Source organism: Bidens hawaiensis, unplaced genomic scaffold, assembly GCF_021521415.1.
Source record: "Bidens hawaiensis isolate Kalapana, Puna unplaced genomic scaffold, B.hawaiensis_p1.1 tig00026042_1, whole genome shotgun sequence".
NCBI classification, from domain to species: domain Eukaryota; kingdom Viridiplantae; phylum Streptophyta; class Magnoliopsida; order Asterales; family Asteraceae; genus Bidens; species Bidens hawaiensis.
The window spans coordinates 121,655-144,665 of NW_027494197.1; the positions used below are offsets into that span (position 1 = coordinate 121,655).

The 23,011-nt window shown below is 40.6% G+C and overlaps 1 pseudogene; it reads left to right on the forward strand.

The window, feature by feature from the left end:
• Positions 1-11,534: 11,534 nt before the first annotated feature.
• LOC143572838 (secretory carrier-associated membrane protein 3 pseudogene) lies at positions 11,535-12,353 on the forward strand (annotated as a pseudogene).
• The last annotated feature ends 10,658 nt before the right edge of the window (positions 12,354-23,011 follow it).

The window sequence follows — 23,011 nt, forward strand, 5'->3', positions numbered from 1 at the left end:
GGTAATGGTGATTTGGGATGCAGAATGCTGTTTTTGGTCTATCTTCTGGGTTGATTCCTAATTGCCAGAAGCCAGCTTTGAGATCAAACTTTTTCAAAACTTTTTCATTCACTAAACACCGGAATAACATTTTCTTTTGAGGGGGTGGGAATTTATCATCTGCCAAAAAGTGGTTTAGTGGCTGGTAATTGATGACCAGTCTCAATTTTCCCCTAACTTGCTTTCTTCTTTTGTTGACATAAAAAACTTCACATGCCCATGGGGATGTTGTTGACTCAATGAGATTTTGGTTTATTAGCTCTTGGCACTCTTGGATAGCTAAATTCATGTGGTCTAGATTCATTCATGAAATACTCGCTCTTGTAGGGTTTATGTCTTCATTTTTCTTGAATGGAAGGGTGACGAAGAATGATTTGTTTAACCATAACGGGGAACCGTGCTTTTTGAGGAATAATGTATGGCTATTAGCACAAGTGTGAATGATTTTTTCTTTTATCCCTTTAATAAGAGCAAAAGAGGACACCATGAACATTCTTGGGATGGTACTTGTGATACCCGGTAAAATAAAAAGTATTATTATATTCCATAAACGAGATTAAGACATGTTTAGATTGGATTAAGTGAAGATTAAGACCCATAAGTTAAATATAGTATTTTAAGCTAAGAATGAAGGGAATATATCCATTGTAAAACACGTGAGAAGTGAGGCGGAATAAAGACATTCCGGTGATAAATAATGGAAAAACGAACGTATTCGGTTAAATGTGTGAATATTCAACCCAACACTTGGGAAAGTTTCCAGGGGTGAATCCATTTGAATATTTTAGAGGATCGAAAACCGAGGACGCAGGCGAAAACGTGACTCAATTCTGAGTTATAACAGAACGGGAAAATGCAATTTAATATTTCCAAACACGTTCGTTAAAGCACATATACCGATGAGCATAAAGGACAATACCATATCCTTTTTAGAAAAACCGTCTCCTTTGGAATTTAGGCGTGGTTAGGACATTCCTAATTGTTATACTCAAGATTTAGACTACACTTGAATGAGTTAGTTCCTTGCGAAGTCATAATTACTTCTTCGCTTAATATTCCAATCTGACACTTCCCTTATGCGCCTCTTTTATAATAAGTAACATTATCTTTATATGCGTGTGATACCTAAATGTGGTATACCGACTAAAATAAAGACAAGTAGGCATAGTAGCTCTTGTCGAAATTTTAATACACCAATTATAAACGCGCGACCTCAAATCTACAGGTGAAGAACTAACTGCAATACTACCTCAACAGTCACTAAACCACTTTTATGATTTGAGTCACTTTGGAGATCTTGAGTGTACTATCATGTCTGGCATATTCGCAGTTGCCCATGCCACTAAGCTCCAAAAATTACACGTACGCGGAAAATTTTGTTAACCTTCATGTTTCATATTCTCTTCTAATGGACAAAAGACAAGTTATCGTCAACCGATCAATTGTCCATAAAGATTATATGACGATAATGCTATTTTCACAAAATAGAATGTATTATTGGCTTGAAAATGTTATTTTCATAATTAAGCGAAGAGTGATCTTCTCAAATCGGCAAGCCCCTCACTACTGATAATGATGGCGAATATAATCACACCCTTAAAACTCCAAAATATTGAATCATACCAAAAACTTAGGAACATCATCTAGTATAAACTTACAACCCGGTTCTCATAGTGGAGACGTCGATCCTTATTCGATGTAAAATAAAGATATGTGAGATTAAGACTTCAAGAAAAAATGTATCCATCCTCTATTTTCTTCAAAAGGAAATTTCATTAACATCTTTAAGATCAAATAAAAATTGATGGGACTAGAGAACCTAGTTATCAGAATAATGTTTATTCTAAATGCATACGATAACATCTTGTAGGTTCATTACCGTATTGTGTTGCATACTGCTGGATTTGAAACGACACGTGGTCATTTTAAAAATCCTTGGATGTAATACATTTCAAGTTTTATTTTCTTCACTCTTTACTTTTAGACCTTACCCACAAACTGAAATTTTTCTTGATTTATCAATTGCCCCTAGCAATAAATGCACGATCATTTGTCTGGAATTCGTCACCTGTGGTTTCGTTATTTTCTTCCTTTAGTAATGATAACTAACACGCAGTTGGTACTAATATCATTACTTGGTAGCAAGATTTCGCAGCATATAATTATAATTAACATTTCTCTTCGTTAATTTGAGTCGAACCTCCTTGGTTCTCACAACACTAAAGTTCTTAAAAAGAATTGAATAGTTTGACCTTAAATATATTATCTCGATTACATTCCAACCTAAATTTAGATCACTAGTTACATGACACGCGTCATGCATAACCATACTAATGACTCAATCTTATTCGTGCGATACACTTTTTGTGATGTGTAAAGAATTAAACACTCATTAATTTGGTATCTTTCAATGAATAAGTTAGTCTAATGTAAGGAGATCCCATACTTGTTCCTATTAACCACCATTGAATTTACTTTTTCAGTTGTATTGCATATACACACAAAATATGTCATTCCCTCATATAACATCATAGTGTTGCCACTTCAACAAATAATGATGGTTGTTGTTGATAGCAGCGGATCAACGTCTTATTTTGTCTACGTTTGCTTGCAATTAAAGATGAGTATAGTCTCGTAAGACTTAGGCTCAAACACAAAAATAAGTGTGATTTACTAATGTTCAACGGCAAGTTGACCTATTCCTTAGCTACAGAAACATTAAGTAATATGGAACAAATGTGTTATTAGTACAATTTTTAAAGTTATATTGTGACTTCTACTTCTTAGGAAGTTACGTAATCGAAGAATCATACTCCGAAGTATTTTGTACTAACAAATCGTCGTTGTGAAAATTTGAGCACTCTAATGAAAATGTGTTCTTGGTGTGCTTAGATAGAAATAATAAATATATATATTTAAGCACACCCAATCATATGTTAAAGGGTATTATACAATACTTTTGACACTAGACATTAAATCTTAATCGGATGCTTGTATTGTGAAGTCTTATTAAGTTATACCTATTACTTATGCTATAACAAAGTGTGATAGTAGTTCACACACAACTTCATGTAATTAGTTGATCACGTATATGGTAAAGTATATATGCGAACCATGTTCATAAACATAGTCACGACAAACTATATATAGTCACACCGAATTGTATATAGTGATGTTGAACTATGTGAAAGACTTACCTTCCATATTTGATCCCGATTGCATTCTTAGAAAACGTTAATGAGAAACAACTCCTTGTCAATCAAAGATAGTGTTAAGGTGTTATACTTTGTATATTCATCAACTTCATATTCTTTGAATACTGTGCAGCGTTTGCAACCGGAATATTCTAAAATCTTTAAGTATCTTTGTAGCTACGTCTACCAATTCTTTGACCCTATTGTGACATCATTGTTTGCATAATATATTTGATTCCAGCGAACAATATTTACCAACCTTTCGTAGTAAAGAAATGTTTAAACGTTTAGGTTCTTTTGTATAATGACATTTAGCATTTATGTAATACTGAATGAATGTTTGTGCTTAAAGTGTAACAGATCCCTTAGACTCTAAGAGATAACCTTAGCATAAAATTCTTTACGACTCGTCATAAAGAGAAGCAATATAAAGAGAAGGTGTTTTCATAAATCACTTTTCAAGATGCGAAACGCACAGAATTGTAGTAGTCCGTCTGAAGACCGGCTGCTATCATTTCAAAAAAGACTAACTTAGAAGGATGGTAAATATGGATGCGAATATCGACAAGATAAATTCCTTCTCATGTCAGAGACAAGATTAACCTTAAAGAACCAGTGCTTAAACTAGAGGCAAGATCTGGTAGTTTACTTTGATAGACTTATCAAAGTTTGGGTGTGTGCTTACATAATGAAGTAGAGTATATGCTTATGCACGGCACAGTGGCACTCATAATGATAACTAATTGACTTGTGATCAAAAGTTAATTAAGGATCTTGATAGAAAAATCCATACCATGATAAGTAGCTAACGCGGTCGTCTCAGGGAAGATAACCATACGATTAATACGAGATATTGTCGTTAATACCGACTAAAGATTTTATTCAAATCAGAAACGTGCACCTAGTGAAGATAAAGAATTTGAAAATTTATATAAAGGTACGATACTTACAAGCTATCAAGTTAAAGCAAAGCATTTTAATGTTATATCCTCTATGTTCTGTCAAATCTCGAGGACGAGATTCAAATAAGATGGGGAGAATGTGATATCGGGTAAAATAAAATGTGTTATTATATTCCATAAACGAGATTAAGACATGTTTAGACTGGATTAAGTGAAGATTAAGACCCATAAGTTAAATATATTATTTTAAGCTAATAATGAAGGGAATATATCCATTGTAAAAAACGTGAGAAGTGAGGCGGAATAAAGACATTCCGGTGATAAATAATGGAAAAACGAACGTATTCGGTTAAATGTGTGAATATTCAACCCAACACTCGGGAAAGTTTCCAGGGGTGAATCCATTTGAATATTTTAGAGGATCGAAAACCGAGGACGCGGGTGAAAACGTGACTCAATTCTGAGTTATAACAGAACGGGAAAATGCAATTTAATATTTCCAAACACGTTCGTTAAAGCACATGTACCGATGAGCTTGTAAGAGTTAATGCTATCGTCATATTTGAGGTTTGTACTTTAGATAAAATAAATCAAATAGACACCATAAATTTAGATGAGTTGTTTTTAGGAATTACAACCACACTAGTTTTATTAAGTTCGGAGTAACACGGAACCGACACCGGGTAACGATCTTCAATAATTTATTAGCGAAAATCATAAGCTATCAAGACAATTTTAAGTCGAGATTGAAATAAACATTTTGACGAAATATATTTGGAAAATATAACGTCACTTTAAGTAGCGGGTTCGTTGAAGCGAGAGATCGAAACGCGATCGCAAAATGCGTTTAAAACCGCACTATATAAGTGGGCCAACCCCCACTTTAGACTCATAATATCATCACATTTCTGCAATTCTAGAGAGAGAGAGTAAAGAGAAGGCAGAGAATTCCGGTGGTGGTTCGCGGTGGTGCATGGCGGTCCGGCGGCGGCCGGTGGTGGTCCGGCACGGTGGTCCGGTGGCGGCCGAAGCCCGTCTTCTACCCGGAACTATTTTTCGACGTCCCGAACGCGATGGTAAGCTCCGTTTGTCCTAAATCTGAGCTTAAGTTCGTTAAAAACTCGTTTTAAAATCTGGACAGATTGTATTAGTCTTGCCTGTCCACAAAGATCGGTCTATAACCGCATATCTAACGGTCCGATCATCTTGATATTTTCACAGAGCGTTCAGAACCCATAGATAGCCATTTTGAACGGTGGATATGAGGATCGGAGTTGCTTAGGCTGGGTTTCTAAACCCGTTTTAGTGTTCAGCTCGCTGGGCGGATTTTGAAAACGCAGCTCTGAAGAAATATTGATTCCCGGAGATCTGACCATCGGATCGAGCTGAAATTTTCGGTGAACCTTCCTAACATATAGATATTTGATTCCACCTAAGGGATCGATGATCAGAACTTTAGATGGTGAGATATAAGCTTCTCAAGTTACTGGTCAAATTTTAGAACGCAAATAGTTATTTAAAGCGAGTTGCATGTAGGTTTTAAGGTGTCGTATGGACGATCCAAGACCGGAGAAATGTTTGTGAGTTAAAAATGAATGCTTTGGTAATCCCGGATCACATTGCATGCGGGTTTTGAGCAGATTTCTAGACTCGAACCATACGCGAGGAGGTATATCGTTTATATCTTTAAGTGTTGAAAGAATTGGATAACGAGAGAGTAGTATAAATAATTTTTATCGGAAATGTTATCGGAAATAACCTGGACAATGAAAATCTTGTTAATAATTATTAGAAAACCGTTAGTAAATATCAAGTGATAAAAATTGTACAATTGAGACTTGGACGATTTCGTGCGTTTGTATATATATATATTTATAAACACGATATTTGGACTGAAATAGTTTACCCTGATAGTGACCACAATTAATATTAAAAATAAATATATACTTTTAGAAAATGTAAATTTTTATATAAAATATGAAAACAAAGTTTTTATATTAAGAATATTAATATAACACGTTTCGGTATAAATAATAATAACGATTATATTATGTTTTGTTAAGAAAGTGGTATATAATATATTTGTCAGAATTCAAACACTCGTCTATTAATAAAAGAATATTATATTTTAAAATAACTATATATACTTTTATTAAATAACGTCCAAATGTAGTTTCAAAATCATATATTAGTTTTACAACGATTATTTGAAACTATGGTGTTCCAATATATTTATAAGATATTTTAAAACATTCGATTCAGTTACGATTTTTCCTAAACAATAAAAGTTTGTAATTTAGTTATTAAAATTATAATAAATAAGACACGTGAGGATAAATAAATTAAGTTATGATAGGATTCCATTTGTATCTATGTTTATGTGTTAATATACTTGGTATTATACATAGGAATCTGGTTATCATTTGGATGACTATTAATAAGATCTTGACGTTGATTGGCATATTATCACACATAAATGTTATTTGAGCTGAGGCAAAGGTGAGTTTTCTCGTAAATCCCCACTTTTAAATGTTTTAATGATTTATAAATGTTTTTTGGGGGGGGGGGAAAGTATGTAAAGAAAAGGGCTATATATTTTACAAATTGTGTTAAATGGGATGAGTCATTATAAAAGGAAAAACCGTTAACCTAGGAAAAGGGCCTAAAAATATTGGTAGATCTATCGGGGCGACGCCCCCCACTCTTGTTGAAAATGTGGGAATATTTTGATTTTGGTATGTTTCGAGTTTATTATAATGATAGTCATACATGTGTTGTACTCTTTGCTCGTTTACAACTAACACGTTTTGTTTAAGAAATATATAGCTATGTTTGGAAAAGTGAAAATTAAATTCCCATTGAAAAGAATGGTGAATAATGAAATTTATCATTGAAAAGAATGATGAATAAATGGGAGTAAAGTTGAGAACTGTTACATCCTGGATGTTAATTGAGAAACCCACCAACATTCGTGTTGATAAAATTATTTTAACATACTTTTCAGGTAAATGAAGAAAATGGATGCTTCGTGAAGGATTCGGGAAAATGGTGTTGTGCGTTTAAATGAATGATAGTTGGACTTGTAATTTAAAATAGAACCGTGCATGTTTGACACGTGTAAAACTCTGATATTTAATAAAGTCTAACTAATGGTTCATTATTTTGAATATGATTGGCTGAATAGCATCTCTCACCGCCCAAATTAGTTGATTAAGTCTTCCGCTGTTAAGTTAAGGTTTTTGGGGTGCGACAAAAGTTGGTATCAGGGCCAATGGTTATAGCGAACTAGAAATTTTTGAAGAAATTTCTAGACTATAACCTAGTATTTAGAACAAACGTTTTCCCACTTCACGAAGCTGAAAGATTTTGTAAGCAAATTTTCATAAGAAATGCAAAAGAGAAGTTGCATTTAATTTGTTTATGTATAATGTGAAATTTAATTGATAAATTTCTATATGTTTTTTAAATATTAATATTACTAGGATTACTTTGTATGGATTATGTCACAAACGTCTTATGCACACACTATAAACGAAATATACAACATTAATAGTGAGGTGGGGGACCGCTTCCACCTACCTCTGTTATGCTGGAAATTGTGCACATACTTCTATAACCTACTCCCCTACTAGCTTTAGGCTACATGTCATCTTTCTACACAGGTCAATTTGCATTTGTTATTGTTGCCTATCCTATGACTAACTCAAGTAATAAGTGGCTGAGAATGACAATGTCACTCTACCTCTACCGATTCTTGAGGTTGTGTAACTCGGTTGTGGGCGCTACAGCTATTTCGATTAAGGTGTTAGAACCATTGATGGAGTGCTTGGACCTCTAGTAATTTTCTCTTGTAGATATTGATAGGCATCGCATGCCTTGGATATTTTGGTATGGAATATTTAAAAACTTGTGATTGGTGCTGATGCGTAATCACACCTATTTTAATAGTTATTTTATTAACTTTTAAATAAGTATTATAATTTTCCAAGTTAAAATGTCACAATGATCATTTGGCTGATTTATTGATTATTGTGCGAACTGATCATTTTCTATATTTAGTCAAACGCATATAATAATTAATAATGAATGTTGTTTTATCTATGTTATCCGAGAATAACATAAACGACAATATGCCACTGAAAACAAGACACAATTGTGCTAGTAGAAGATATGGATTACCGACCTACTTTGAAGAATTATCTCAACTAATCTCTCGACACGTTAACACTGTTTTAGAATAGTGAAAAAGCCAAGGGTGCTATGACTGGGATTTTAACAATGCCTAATATTTCAGTATAAATATTCCAACTGTGGCGTGAAGACTTGGTCAACTTTGGTGTATGCGGGTTACACAAAATAAAGTCCTTGTATGAGTTCTAAAAATTTAATTGGTGGATTATGTGATTAGTACTTAATACATGTATCTCTGTCTAAACTTGTGATACCTATAACTATGACCCACAATAGGATAATACTAGAATGATCCTGTAAGGTAAATTGACAATTACACTTGATATCACGTAATTGTGAATTTACAGGTACGAGAGAATTCTAGGAAATTCTATTGTGATGACTATGAGTATAATATGATAGCAAAGTCAATCCTACTAAAAACGAAAATTTGGGACCTAGGAGCTGAAGAGGTTCCATGAACGACACGCTGAACCCTACTCAAAAAGTTCAGAGTCTCTGACAATTGCCAAAGAATTTTCATGATCATATCGTGGTGTTTCTGGATAAGCCATCATCATGATGTCGTCTCTGACATGCTTGTCTTTCTTAGATACGCTTGTGGATGGTTTCTTATCCGTGATACTTGGTGAAGCGCTGCGGTGAGGATGACTTTCTTGCTCTAGCTCTGATCTGAGCCTGTTTGTTTGCCCAGAGGTTTATTGATGGTGAAGTTTTTGACCACGTGTGTACCGTTAGCGGTTTGGCTCAAAATATGTTCTGAAAAACGGAGCACTTGGTAGCCTCCATGGATCATCGGCCATGGTTGAAGTTCTCTGTTGCTTGTGCTATCTTTAAAGGTCTACAAGCTATGATTTGAGGAACTTCATCTCGGCTTCCTTTTGAACCAAGTTGTTTTGAGTCTGTGGGCCAGGTCTTGAATGGACTATCTGGGGTAATTCATTATAAAGACTAAGCATCTTGGTCCGTACTTCATAGATGATACTCTCCAAATATTGCATTCTGCCTAACAAGCTTTCTGGGGTTTGGCTGAACCTATTCTGCTGAGCTAGGATAGCGTCGAGAGTGTTGTTCTGGGCAACAGCATTCTCACTTTGCTAGTTGAGGGTAGCTTCTGCAGCAGTGATCTGGCTTGAGGATCCTATGGGGTTCATAGTACTGGAAGGTTGAACTCTCCAACTATGTTTGGTCTTTTGGACGGGATCTTCAAATGAGGCCAGGGCCGGAACTCTGTCTAGAGTTCAGGGGACGAGGTGGATGGGATAGTTGTCATGACAAACATTCCTTTCTTCTTAGAAGGGGTTTTGGGTGATGAAGGTTTGGTTAGTTTAGGTGTTGGCTGTGATGGTGAGTCACCGTAAAGGACATAGTAGTTAAAGTTACCTGACGGTTCGCCAAGAAGACCAACTGTTGGATCTCCCGCTTCATATCTCTTCTTTAGAGACCTTTGGGATCCTTTATTCTTCTTTGGAACGGCTTCATCGTATTCAACCTTGTCTGTTTCATCTAAGCATGACTGGCAGTTGCATACGTCATAAGGTAAATGTTTTGTCGAGGTTTGGGTCTTTATAGGCTGCATCATGCACATCGTGGAGAAAACATTTATTTTGTCTTCTTTCTTGAACTTTAGTTCGGTAAGACCGTCCTGGTGTCGGATGTAGTCTGGAGTTGTCGTTGTCTGGACGGGAGCCTGATGGATCTGTTCATAATTAGTTATCCATTTTTCTGGAAGGAGCTTGAGGAGCTCTTCTCTGGATAGTTGTTTAGGAACATATGTTACTGTTGGCACTGCGTTGGAATCGATGTCAATGAGCAACGCATCACCTGAATTGTCATGTTCGGGAACCATGATGTCCAAACAGTGGTTCTGGAATCTGTACGCCATCTGATAGTGGAAGGTTTCTTGAAAGGTGTTAACCTGTTCGGCACCTATAATATGTGTCTGAGCTTTCAAGGCGGTTAACAGTGATGGATCATTGAGAGGCATGTTGAAGTTCGAGTATAAGGTGACAAACATTGTGCCGGAGTTCAACGTGGTTTGAATGGTACCAATACAAGCATGTTGGTATTCCACAAACCTGGAATCAACTAGGGCGATCCGGGAGAATGCTGGTAGACCTTTTCTATCGTGGAAGGTCAAGGCTAACCTTACAGCACCGAAGTGGATGTGGGTGAAGCCTTGTGCTTGGCAGATCCTTGGAAGATTGGGGGGTAGGGATAGGTTTACTAGGTGTTCGAAGTTTGTGGCTGGAAGCTGGTGTGAATCAAACTTGGAGGTTTAAACATACTCCTTGACACATGGGTTGGGGTTTGAACTAATTATTTTTTGACTCTTTTAGAAATAAAATTTTGGGATTTGGAAAAGACACTATAGGGATTAACTAAGGGAATACAAGTAATAGGAATTTTAGAATCATCAGATAGATAAGAGAACTCATATAGTTGATCGATCCTAGACGCTGACGACCGACAACTGGACAAAGAACGGGACAGAATTGACTCGTGGTTAAAATCTGAGTTTTGACATGACCTAACACTCTTCTTGGCTTTCCCAATTAGTACTATACTAGAGACTTACATCGACTCTTCTCCTCTTTAACGCCGTCTTACCACTCACGAACCAATTGTCTACCGACACAGGGAAGTGCTTACACGTCGTATCAGACTGTTTGAGTCCTCAACGAGATCATTTGTTCTGACGTGAGAGATCCGATCAACGTCGGCAGTCACAGAGCATACTTAAAATATCCGGTAAAGGTGGAACAGGAGCCTGGTTATGGCTTTGATACCATAAACGGGGGAGTGTATGGCTGATCTTCAGGAAGACCAGTAAGAACCTCAAGACACAAGGCGGAGCTCGGCTTGGAAATCTTATGAACCTCAAGTGACTAGGCTTTCTAAACTTTAGAGGACCCTCAAACAAGTTCTCCTTTAGGCCATGAAACCAATGTGTTTATAATGTTCCAAAAAAGGCAAAGAACGAATCCTAAGTATGTCACGAACGCGGTACTGAAGCTTCTATAGATGAATCAACATATCGTTTGCAATATCATGATGAATAATCAGGAGGAGTAAAGGTGGCTTGTTTTTCTCCTCAGGAACAACACCGGCTCAAGTGGCTTCCTCTTCTTAGCACCTGGCAATATCTTCTCTCTTCTTCAAATGAGCTTCTCTCTTTTTTAAATCCAGCTATTGCATGTGTCTCCCAATGGGGACAGTTCGGGAGGTATTTTTGGTATGAACATCAACCCAACCAGTGCATTGAGGTATTTTCGTTAACCCACTTCAACGCACTTGTCGAGTTGATTTTCATACCAAAAATACCTCCTGGACCACCACCGATGAGAGATGCAATAGCTTGCTGGATTTGAAAATTAGATAGGGAGAACTACGAGTAAAAGGAGCTGATTTGAATAATAGAGAAAATAGCGTCATGCATAAAGAAGAGGCGGCCATTCAAGCCAGTATTATTCTTTAGAAGAAAATTTTTCCACCGTTTTTCCCGATTGTTCATCATGACACTGCAACAAAACTAATTCATTTGCAGAAGCTTCAGTATGTTGCCTTCACAACATATTTGGGATTGGTTCTTTGCCTTAGTTTGAAGGTTATAGCCACAACGACCGTATGGACTAAAGGAGAAGATCTGGATTCTTTCACTCATATACTTTATATCAAGGGTCCCACTAGCTTGTGTATTGTGGTATCGACTGCTTTATCAAGCTTTTAGGACTAAAAGTGTGTTTATATGCACCTGGCTTTTCCTAATTTACTTGATTCACATTGGCTTTGTCATCTTAGCTACCATTTCTCCTCCCATTGTCTTCAAAGTAAAATCTCACGCGGGTATCCTAACAACTGTGGATCTTATGCTTTGTTTGGTTGGGATCTTTTACTTTGTTGGATTCTGGCAGTTTTGTCTAGAATCACTGCTTAGCAGCAAGTATATATGTACTTCCATGGGAATGGACATGCTGCAGAGATGAAACATAAAGTTGCTACAAGTACGGTTCGAGCACCAATATGAGCATGTCATTATGGTCTTGTCTTCTCTTAATATCCCTAAAACCGGTGACATAGTTTTAATTTTTGTTAATGAATTTATTGTTTATGTGAGGATATGCTTTGTTTTGCTTCAGAAAAGTATAGAAAGAATGTAATAGATTTGTGTAGATATGTTATTTTGTTATATTTGTTAAGGTGATCCTGGGGCGGATCTATATAGTAACATACGGGTTCACGGGAACCCACTGAGTTTCGAAATTTATATAGAATATAGGTATAATTTATGAGAGTGAACCCATATAAATTTTGAGAGTTAACCCAGATACAATTTAGAACTTTGGCCTGGTGGTAACACTCCTCCCTTTAATCATGCCATCCTCCTGTTAACCCAAGTTCAACACAGCGCCTGAATTTTTTAATTTCCGTTTTTTCCTTTTTTTTATCCAGCAAAGTTAAGTTTTTTAACTTATTACCCATCGCCTCGTCACTAACACACACAAAACATAACACGGCTTTTGTTCCTGCAGTTCAAACCCTAACCCCCCACTATCTATCAATCCACCGCCGGCCATCTCTCTTTCCCCATAACATCCTCGGCCTTCCTCTCCATATCTTCTTCACTCCAGTCTTCATAATAAGGTATGTTTTGATGTTTCGCTTCAATTATTCTTGTTTATTTACTGAATTTACAATTAGAAAGAATGATTATGTTAAAGTTTGTTAATTGAATTAGAAAATTAGTGATGTTTAAAATTGACTTGTAGGCATTATGAATATTAAAAGATATTTCTCATGTGAACCATCAAACATTCAATCATCATCTTCAAGTAGTAAACAACCCTCAAGAATAGATTTGAATGACTTTTCGTGGGATCCTTCGGAAAGGAAACCAATTTCATCTTATCATCCAAGTCAAAAAAATGAAACTAGACGAACTTATTTGCTTAGAGGTCCATGTCAACCAACTGAGCACTAGTTTCCAAAAGATGTAATGCAACGTTTCCACAAGCTAGATGAAAACTCGTAGAGAACAACTATAATTAAGTTTTTTTATTTGTTTTAAAAGACAATCGTATCTTTATTATGTATGTTATCCTTTCTATGATGATGTTTGTTTTTTGTTACTTTATTGAATTTTTGTTATGTAATGAACCTTACGGTCTTACCCGACCCGACCCGTTGAACCGACCTAAACCTTTGAATCGACCCGAAATTTTTATGGCCGTTGTATAAAATTAGAGCATTTAAAAAGAGTGAACCCATTGGAAAAAAATATAGAATCCGTCACTGACTCTGATACTTGTGTATTAGGCTATTAGCATTTGATTTTCTGCTTAATAAATGAAACAAAAATAACTTGATACTGCGTGTGAGAACGTGATTTGTGGTCGCCATAAGTGATTTGGCTAATTGTTTCCACATGACCCATTTAACTACCGAGGGTTATTAAATTATTTTAAATAGAACTTACATAATTTAATTTTAAAAAAATTCTTTTATGTTTAAATCCTCAATTAACAAAGTAATTATTTTATAAATCTAATCATAAGTTTAACACGCATCTATGCATTGTAGTCACTAAATAAATACATGTTACTATCATTGTAACCAAGAAAAGTTAGATTTATTACATATATTAGTCATGTAAGTGAGTGACATAATATAAGTATGTAAATAAACCCTTAAAATGAAAGTACGTAAATAAAAGAGTGGGTTAGACCTACGCTCACGACAAGTGGATTTCGCCCAGGAATAAGAAGAAAAGAAGATCTTGATGTTGAGCACTCCAATACAACTTCTTCTAGCACTTTGTTAGCCGTCTTGAGCTTAGTTATATATATATATATATATATATATATATATATACCTTGTTGGTCTTGATTATTTTCTAGCTAGGATGGAAGCAAAGAAAGGAGGTCTTGGATCCTTGAAGAAGATATTTGTTTGAGCATATATAAAGTGGATTAGGTGAAGAAACCGAAATGGAACTGGTGAGATTTTTGCATGTGTTTTGCTTGCAACTTATTAGGTCATGGATCCGTGTGATACCTTTAGGTTGGAGGGTCTAGATTGCTTTGCTTTAAAATGATCTAAGGGCTCACAAGAAAGGCTCTTTTTTTGTGCTTGTTGCAACTCACAAAACAACCTAGTTTGTAATTGTGTGTGTGCGCGTTTGTGTTTCTTTTTTGGTTGTTGAAGAGGTAGGTCCCAGCAGAGCCCAGTTGGACCCGCAAGACTCACCTTGAAGAGGGACGTCTGCGCAAGGACCAACTGGTTCCGCAGGACCAACCATGCTCAGAGATGAAGACCTTACGCGCAGTACGCCAGCTGTTCTCGCAGGAAAAGCCTCCCAATGGTGAAGTACCCTCCTGTTCCCGCAGTTGCGGATACAAGCCATCAGGGAAGGCTACCCGCACTAATAGCAAGGCTACACGCACAAGGCACTAAATAATTCAGTGTCACCTGAAGGAATGAGCAAGGCGGGAATACTCCCGCCCAAATGAGCCAGTACGTACGCTTCTGGAAGATCTTTTGTACTATACCTGCCAAGGTATGGACAAAATAGACAAGATCTGACCAAAGCAGCCCATGAACCAATCACAGGGTGACAGCTCACCGACAACAGTACGAGGAGCACGCTCTAGTACAAAATATCACTATCAGCCGCTGCCTACTCACCAACCCTTGTCGTGGCACGTACATAGCCTGCAGTTGGTGGAAAAGGAATAGTACACAGCCGGCGGAAAAGGAATAGTACACAGCCGGCCATGTCACTATCAGCCGCTGCCTACCCACCAACTACCAGCATGGCACGTGCGTAGCCCACAGTTGGTAGAAAAGGAATATTATACAGCTGGCTGTACCTGCTTGGAACTTCGGCTATAAATACTCCAACACCTTGGAACGGTATCATTATCTTGTATCTTATCTTCACTAGCTATTTCTCTTAATATACACTTATATTCAGAGCAATCTAGTCTGATTCTCACGCCGGAGGGTGGTCACAAGGAGGAACCCCCCCCCCCTCTCAGTGACGAGCTCACGGTGTCTGTTTTGCAGGTCATCTGAAGAATAACCATCTTTGCCGGAACTAACCCTCGTGGGAAACATCTATTTAACCCCCAGATTATCCGTAATCTGCCCGGGGTCACTTAGTGTTTCTTCATTGGCGCCATCCGTGGGACAAAACTAGAACTAATTTTCTCAGTTTTTTCAAAACCTCTGGAAAGATGGTTAAGGTTACTCCGGTGCCAAGGCTAGCGAGTGACCAAGAAACCCCGGTAACCACAACCCCAGCTACTGGGGGGAACACCGGCGAGTACACAAATTTTACGAACACTACCCCGGTTACCCAAGCCGGGGCAAGTGCAGTAAATAATCATCCCCTAGGATTCATTGATACCCAGGTGGAAAGACAACAGACGAGGCTCCCCCGCCAAACACTTGATCAAGTTAAAGCGTGGGCGGAAGCACGTCAGAAGGAATTCCAAGCTGAGTTGGATGAACGCTTACGTTCATTCCAGCAGGCTGACGAATTCGGAAGCACTCGGCAACAGCTCAACATGAGCAATGAGTGCGAGTACTTGGACGATGATTGGGAGGAGTCCGACAGTGACGCAAACCCTCGCCATAGGGCGAAAGGGAAGCGCAAGGAAACGGACTTCCAACCAAGAAGGAATTTTGGAGAAACCTTTAAACAAAGGAACGCAGGGGGAAACCCACGTGACTTCTCCAAAACCTTTAGACCAACTGTTGCAAATGGGGGAACGTCCAAATTTGCAAGGGACATTGCGGAAGCAATCGCCCCGAAGAGTGCCAAACAGATGTCCAACATCGGCACTTATGATGGTATATCCGACCCAGACGATCACTTGAACAGATTCATAGCGGGGGCAACCGTCAGCAATTGGACGGAACCCACGTGGTGTTATATGTTCCAGATGACGCTGGTTGGAGCGGCCCGGGCATGGTTTGATCGTTTACCGGTCCATCACATCTATGATTGGGCGGACTTTTAACACAAGTTCAGCCAACACTTCAGTCAACAGAGGAAATATACTGAAGAGCAGTGGACGATCCTCAACTGCATTAGAGAGGAGGATGAATCCTTACTAGACTTCATCACTCGCTTCAACTCGAAAAAGCTGAGTCTGGGCACAATAAGCGAAGATCTTGTTCGCGCCGCTTTCATCCAGGGCGCCGAATACCCAGAGCTTATCCGCACGTTGACGGGTAAGGACGGCATGCCATCCACATGGGATGCCATCATGACGGCGGCCAAGCGCTTTGCCGAAACGGAGAAGAAACTGGGTAGGGATCTTCCCCAGAATACACACCTCTACACGCAGAGGACTAGAGAAAACAACGTTCGGACCGCCCGGCAAAACAAAAAGAGGAAGCTAGGTATTTGGCAGTCAAGGGTAAACTTTGACACATCATCCAACTCTCGCCCTCTAGTAGGCGGAAGGGATAATACGCACCCATCAAGCCGAAAACACCGGTGGACGCCACTCACCAAAAGCGTCACGGAGATATTTGCCACCGAAAAACTCCCATGGCCAAAAGCTCCAATGATCCGGCAGCGACCTAATGCGGATCAGAGCAAATCCTGTGACTTCCACGGGACAAAGGGTCACAACACTGAGGAGTGTACATCCTTGAAGGATATTGTTAAAACATTCGTCAAGGATGGAAGACTTACACACCTTGTGGCATCAATCAAGAATGGAGGGAGGAATGATAACCGATACAAAGGCAACGGACGAAAACCCGTTGACATCAGCATCCACATGGTTCATAGTAACATCAGAAGAAGAAAAAGACGAACGACAGAACCATGCGCGTGGAAGGAAGCTGAGGTGCGCTTCCCGCGAGTGCCAGGAGGACCCAGCAAAGAAGGCCCAATCGTCATCAAAAGCCAGCTGGGGCACTACATCACTTCCCGCACTCTTGCTGACAATGGCGCCTCGTCAACGGTTATGTACAGGCAGTTCTTCGACAAGCTAGACGACGAAGACAAGGAACGCCTGGAAACGGTCTACGCCTCGATGGAAGGGTTCGACGGCAGCACGAACACCCCTCTGGGTATCCTATCTTTCCCCGTCATTCTCACGGACGGGAAACACTCCCGCACAGAAGACGTGGACTTCGTCGTGATGAGGAAGCCACACCACACATACGACACTCTTCGGGAGAGACGGGATGGCAAGATTCAATGTCGTGGTATCTTCAGTCCACGGCATGATGGGATGGCCAACAGCTGAGGGTGTAGCGATGATCACCGGTATTCCCCAGGTATGCATCGCATCTGTCTCATCTAAACCCAAACCAAAGATGGCTAAACCAATCATCACCGAACCAGAAAAATGGGCCCTCAATGGCAAATACCCTGACCAGGCTGTTACCATTAGCCCAACAATCACTGATCCTACGCGCACCTTACTCAAACGCTTACTACAGAAAAACGCTGACATCTTCGCGTGGACACCAGCTGACATGACTGGTGTACCTCGAAGTAAGGCAGAGCATAAGCTCAAGTGTGACCCGGCTTTTACGCCAGTCATTCAAAAGCGCAGAGTAATGGGGGCGGAACAAGCTAACGCGTGTAGAACCCAAGTCAAGGAACTCCTTGACGCGGGCATCGTACGCGTTAGCAGATATCAAACATGGGTTGCAAATCCCGTTATGGTACCGAAGTCTAACAAACAATGGCGCATGTGCATAGATTTCAAAGACTTAAACAAAGCATGCCCCAAAGATTGTTATCCGTTACCCGAAATTGATCTTAAGGTAGATTCGTTAGCACCGTTTCGCCTTAAATGCTTCCTGGATGCATATAAGGGGTACCATCAAATCCACATGGCCATAGACGACCAGGACAAAACCGCATTTCGGACGCCCGATGGCACATTTTGTTATCAAATGATGCCATTCGGACTTAAGAATGCAGGGTCCACATACCAACGCCTGATGGACAAAGAGTTTCATGCCCAAATTGGGAGGAACTTGGAAGTCTACATGGATGACTTGGTCGTCAAAAGCCCTGAGCCAGAAGCGATGTTGAAAGACATCGAAGAAACTTTCAACACACTCAGAAAGATAAACATGAAGCTCAATCCGAGCAAGTGTTCCTTTGGGATGGAAGAAGGGAAGTTCTTAGGAGTCATCGTTACTAAAGATGGCTTCAGAGCGAACCCTGAAAAGGTCGAAGCCATTATCAAAATGGAATCACCTACTACCATCAAGCAAGCTCAGACACTGAATGGACAACTAGTTGCACTTAACCGCTTTTTGGCAAACCATGCGGATAGGTCGTTCCCATTCGTGTCCACATTGAGAAACTGTTTAAAGAAAACGCACTTCCGCTGGACACCAGAAGCGGAAGCAGCTTTTCAGGAAATTCGGTCACGCTTGATCGAACTCCCAACGCTCACAGCACCAGAAGCGGGGGAGGAATTAATCTTATACCTCTCCGCCACAGATAGAGCAACTGGGGCAGTCCTGCTAGTAAAGCGAAAAGGCATCCAGATGCCAATCTACTATGTTAGCCGTGTCCTAACAGACGTAGAAACCCGGTACTCTACCCTGGAAAAATTAGTCCTAGCACTTGTACAGGCTTCACGCAGGCTAAGACGATATTTCCAAGGTCACCCAATCACCGTTCTCACCAACTTCAAACTTGCAAACGTTTTGGGCAAACCCGAATTGTCGGGACGCCTAGCCAAATGGGCAATAGAATTGGGAGAATACGCGATAAAGTACAAGCCGAGACCAGCCATAAAAGGCCAGGTCTTGGCCGACTTTATTGCGGAAGTCCCCGCTTCGCGACAGAAAGAGTGCCAGGAGGAGGCTCAACCCTCCCCAGCACAGGACATCGATGATGTCTGGCGACTCTACACTTATGGAGCAGCCAGCAACGAGGGTTCAGGCGCAGGGTTGAAACTAACCAACCCAGCAGGCCAAGAATACACTTACGCTATTCGACTGGATTTTCCAAGTACGAATAACGAAGCGGAGTATGAAGCATTCTTGGTCGGGCTGAGAATTGCGCGTAAGATGGGAGTGAAGAACTTGGAAGCCCACGTGGATTCCATGTTAGTAGCCAACCAAATAAACGGGACGTACACGGCCGTGAACGACACAATGGCCCTGTACCTCGCACAAGCAAAAACCCTTATGCGCGATTTTAACGATTGTAAAGTCATACACGTCAAGCGTAGCGAAAACAAATCTGCGGATGCGTTAAGCAAGCTTGCATCATTAGCCTTCACCCACTTGGGAAAGGACATCCGCATTGAACTCCTTGGAGCACCATCAGTCCCGCACAAGGAAATCTATGTCATCCAAACTGGCACAGAAACATGGATGACACCAATAATAAATTACCTTGCGGCGGGTATACTACCAGAGTCAAAAACACAGGCAAGAAAAATACGTTGTAAAGCACTGAACTATCAACTCATCGATGACATCCTTTACAGACGTAACTTTCTTGGCCCACTCTTAAGATGCGTAGACAACCAAGATGCTGGTTACCTCCTAAGGGAAGTGCATGAGGGCATCTGTGGAGTACACGCAGGTCCACGCGCTGTTGTAGCTAAGCTAAACAACGCGGGATACTTTTGGCCGGGGATGCATACGGATGCGCTGGCATACATCAGAAAGTGTAGGGCTTGCCAACTCTACGCACCCAACACGCATCGCCCGAAGAATGAACTTGTTCCAGTCACCTCTTCATGGCCATTTCAGAAGTGGGCCATCGATGTGACAGGCCCATTTCCCACAGCAGTAGGAAACGTTCAGTTTCTAGTGGTAGCCATCGACTACTTCACCAAGTGGATAGAAGCAAAACCCTTAGCCCAAACAACCGCAAAACATATTAAAAAATTTATTTGGGAATTTATTATTTGTCGTTTTGGACTTCCACAGACTTTGGTGAGCGATAACGGCACCAACTTTGCTGACAAGAAGCTACAAAAGTGGCTGGAAGAACTTCAAATCACCCACACCTTTACCTCAGTGGCGCACCCGCAGGGTAATGGTGAGGTGGAAAGAGCAAATAAGAGCATCGTCGACGGCATAAAGAAAAGACTCTTGGAACACAGATCCGGCTGGGTGGACGAAGTTCCACACGTCCTTTGGGCAAACAGAACGCTAAAAAAGGCCAGTACGGGAGAAACCCCGTTCAGCCTCACTTATGGTATTGAAGCCATGGTCCCGGTCGAAATTGGTTTACCCTCACCAAGGGTCTTGATTCAGCCAGAAGACAATGATGCGGAAAGACGGTTAGACCTTATGTTAACCGAGGAACGCAGAGACTTAGCCGGAGCGCGTGAAGAAAACTACAAGCGACAAATGCAAAAATACTACAACACGCGGGTAAAACTCTGCAACTTCAATGTAGGAGACTACATATTGCGTAACAACGAGGCTTCGAACCAAGAGCGCCCAGGAAAGCTGGCCCCGGTCTGGGAAGGACCATACATTATCAAAGAAGTTTTGGGAAAGGGCGCATACCGGCTCGAAAGGCTCGATGGCACTCCCATCCCAAGAACATGGAATGGAGCTCAATTACGAAAATGTTACATGTAGATCAATTCCAAACTTGTAAAGAAAAGGCCTAGAGCCACTTCTAATGGAAATGATTCTCCTTTATCACATTGTGTTGATAGCCTTACCTTTATACTTATGAACTTCCCACACTGATATGCTGGTATTCACCACATAAATATGGGAAGAAGTAAGTCGTTGCGTGTCGAAGGCGGCAAAACCCGCATAAACACAAAAAACGGAAAAAAATTCTACTGAAAAGATGAGGAAAACCTTCACGCAGGTCAGTTATAGGTCAAGTTTGGGCATCCCACTAAAAGAAAGTGACGGTCTTACCCGCACAATCATGATAGAGGAAACTGAACATTAACCTATTGACAACCGCGCATTGAAAGGTTAACTTATTCAAAACACTTAGAAAATTTCTAAGGAAAAGATGAAGGTAAAGTTTAGCCATCCTACTAAGTGAAAGTGACGGTCTTACCCGCACAATCACGAAAGAGAAAGCAAAACTTTAACCTATCTGCCACGTTGAAAGGTTAACTTATCCAAAGTACTTAAGAAATTGCTAAGTTAAACTAGAATATGCATGAGCAAAACATATAAGATTTACAAGGCAAGGCATTAACAAAAGATTTATATTCCATAAAAATTTAAGTATTACAAGAATGGCCGGGCACATACCCGCATACAAGAATATAAATCTATACAAAAATAAAAATCTATTCCAACGGTGGAGAGGGATCTAAAGGCTCAAGCTTCAGGACCACTCCCACTTGAACCCGCACCATCAGTAGAGTGTGGCGGTTCAAGAAAAACCTTGAGAATAGCTAGCCCATCATCAGCAGCAGTAATCTCGTTCACCTTCTCCACCACCGGATGCGGGAAAGCAGCATACTGGTTCACTGCTTGGTCATAAGCAGCTTCAGTATCTACGTCATATAGAGGGAAGTTGGAAGGCGGGATGCCCTTCTCAACAAACCCTAGACCAAGCAGGAAGCCAGCCTTTTCCCCATCCTCATGAGAAGCGTTGAGGGCTGCGCTCATGGCATCGTCATAAGATGTGTTCGTAAGAACCCGATGCACAACCTACAAAACAGAAGTATATCAAAAACTCTTCTAAGTGTAAGGAAAAGCGTAAAGAAGTTATGAAGCTGCACATACCTGCGACAACGCTTCTCGTAGAAGCCATTCCTTGGTAACCAGAGCCTCCCGGAGGGCAGCTTGAGCTTCATCACGGGCGCGTTCGGCTTCGTTTTTAGTAAGGTTGGCAAGCAACACATCTTTAGCTGCAGCCTCTTCAACGCCCTTCAGCTTACGCTCAGTGTGGTCAAGCCTGCCCCTCTGGTCCAAGATCTCTTGGAGCTTCTTGGCGTCTTCCATGGCCAAGGCATCATGAGCCTGCTGGAGCCTCTCGAGTTTGGCTTTAAGTTCCTCATTTTCGGTGCGTAGAGGCTCAGCAACAGCTTCAGCCTTGGTGGCCCTCTCAGTTGCGTTCCGTGCAGTTTCCTTAGCCAACCGAAGCTGTTCGTTAACAGCTTGGGTAGCCTTGGAACGGGACTCCAGCCGTGCCTGAACTTCAACCTCGAGGGCCTTGAAGGCCTTCTCCTTTTCCGCAGCAACGGCGGCGAGCCTCTTATTCTCCTCCCGGATAACCCGCGCCTGAGCCACTTCCAGGCTACGCGTCGTCTTTAACTTGTCGTTTTCACGACAAAGCAGCTCGACGCGCGGCTCCATCCGGGCAAGGAGAATTCTAAGCTCATTGGTTAGCCTACCCTCCTGGTAGCTAGCCATTGCCTCCCCCAACGCACCGCTTGGGGCGGCGTGGCGCGCCCATTCGACGCAATCCGCAGCAGTCCGGAGGGTCGTTCCCCGGCGGATACTCCACCGAGGAGCGTACACCTCGTTGGAATCACGAACTGCAATAAAACAAAAAAACAGTTAGAGAAAAAAAAATGATAAAAGGGATATAAGGCCAAGATAACCCCACGCACCTGTAGGGTCGACAACAGGCCGATAGCCACCAAACCCATCACCTGAACCTAAGGGATATCCATCCAAAAGGTCAAGGAGACGGGAAGGAGGCAAAGATTGGCTAGACGCCCCAACCCCGAACATACCTGAAGGACC